At 37.6% G+C, this 2,304-nt stretch overlaps 1 pseudogene; it reads left to right on the top strand.

The window, feature by feature from the left end:
- The first annotated feature begins 872 nt into the window (after nt 1-872).
- LOC134367402 (histone-binding protein RBBP4-like) lies at nt 873-1,981 on the top strand (annotated as a pseudogene).
- Nucleotides 1,982-2,304: the final 323 nt, after the last annotated feature.

The raw sequence follows: 2,304 nt of genomic DNA on the forward strand, positions 1-2,304 counted from the left end.
TTGTAGTGCTGGAACACTCTGGAACTTGACTGTAGTGGCAAAAACACTAGTTTACATATGCGATAAAATGATATTGAACTATGCACCTACCTCCCCCCCAAAACACATACATATACAAGCACACACACAAATACAAGTGCAACTGGGGAAATCTGTATTAGATTGGTGGATTGTATAAATGTCGATATCCTGGCTGTGCCATTGTACTATAATTTTATAAGATGTTACCATTGGGTGAAACTGCCAAAAAGGTACATGGATTTCTCTATATTATTTCCTACAACATGTTAATCTACAATAATCTCAAAATAAAAATTTTAATTAAACAATAAAACAACAAAGATATTTTCAGATAATCAAGGATTTAAAAATATCATAAATGGGTGTAGATGAATTACATCTCAATAAAGCTGTTTTTTCAGAAAAGCATAGCAATCTAAAAAAAAGTGCTCAAAAACCTATTACAGCTCTCCTACATGCATGTTAAAACATGTTTTAAAAAGGGGACATCATGGTAGTGAGCATGGACACCTACTAAATATACAATTGTGCCTTAAATCATGTTAAGAGTTGTGACAAGACAAAGGAATTCCAAAAAATTGTTCTTAATTAAAAAAATGAAAAATATAAACTTAATATTTAATAATAATAATATTGCCCAAATTTCCAAATTATATCAACAAAAAAGCAGAGGAATTGTCGGAGAACAAGTGGATAAAGTAATTTTGCATGCAAACATCCACAATTTGCATATATGAGGGTACTTCAAAAAGTTAGTGGAAAAATAGAATTAAAAGATAGTATAGGCCTGCAGACTCCCCCCACCTCCTACAATGCTATATCCCAGAACCCCCCCAGCTTACCTGTCCACCATGGCCGACAAGGAAGCCTTGGATGAGGCAGTGGAAAAATGTGTGATCAAAGAGAAATACAGAATATGGAAAAAGAAAACTCCTGTTCTTTGTGATTCGGTGATGACCCATGCTCTGGAATGGGCCATCCTAACTGCTCAGTGGCTTCCAGATGTAACCAGACCAGAAGGGAAAGATTTCTGCATTCATCGACTTGTCCAGGGGAAACGCACATTGGATGAACAAAACCATCTTGTGACAACCAGTATGCAACTCCCGAATTATGATGCTCAGTTGGATGCATCACGCTACCACAGTGAGAAAGGAGAATTTGGAGGTTCTGGTTCAGTTAGTAGAAAAATTGAAATAGAAATCAAGATCAACCATGAAGGAGAAGTAAACAGGGCCCGTTATACGCCCCAGAACCCTTGCATCATTGCAACAAAGACTCCATCCAGTGATGTTCTTGGTTTTGACTGTATGAAACATCCTTCTAAACCAGACCCTTCTGGAGAGTACAACCCAGACTTGCATCTCCATGGACATCAGAAAGATGTTTCCTGGCATCTGTTCCATGAGTGTCTGGGTAAGTTGCTGATGATCAGAAACTTATGATTTGGGATACTCATTCAAACAATAATTTTAAATCAAGCCACTCAGTTGATGCTCACCCTGCTGAAGTGATCTGCCTATTTTTCAATCTTTGTGAGTTCATTATTGCCACAGGATTGGCTGACAAGACTGCTGCCTTGTGGGATCTGAGAAATCTGAAACTTAAGTTTCATTCCTTTGAATCATGTAAGGATGAAATATTCCAAGTTCAGTGGTCACCTCACAATGAGACTATTTTGGCTTCCAGTGGTACTGATCGCAGACTGAATGTCTGGGATTTAAGTGAAATTGGAGAGGAAAAATCCCCAGAAGATGCAGATGATGGGCCACCAGAGTTGTTGTTTATTCATGGTGGTTCCACTGCCAAGATACCTGATTTCTCCTGGTATCCCAATGAACCTTGGGTGATTTGTTCTGTCTCAGAAGACAATGCCATGCAAGTGTGGTAAATGGCAGAGATCATTTATAATGATGAAGACCCTGAAGGAAGTGTGGATCCAGAAGGACAAGGGTCCTAGATATGTCTGCACTTCTCATGATTTTAGACTCCCCTTTTTTCCTCTCAAACTGAGAATGATTTAACACTGGTTTTGAAACACACAGACTTTGTTTAGCTATCCTTCTATAATAGGTACACCAACAGTGCTACTAACCCAAAAAGGGTTTTTTTCTTTTCTTTTGTTTTTTTCTAAATATTAACTGAGGGACTTCATTCAGCAAAGCCAGGTTAATATTTAAATTTTCTCTAGGAATTTTCTAGTAACAAAACCAGTCTAAAGTAGCCACAGAGATGGGGATATTATCTATAATTTTTTTTTATGCTATATCCCCAAGTTTTTCA

This window comes from Cynocephalus volans, chromosome X, assembly GCF_027409185.1.
Source record: "Cynocephalus volans isolate mCynVol1 chromosome X, mCynVol1.pri, whole genome shotgun sequence".
NCBI classification, from domain to species: Eukaryota; Metazoa; Chordata; class Mammalia; order Dermoptera; family Cynocephalidae; genus Cynocephalus; species Cynocephalus volans.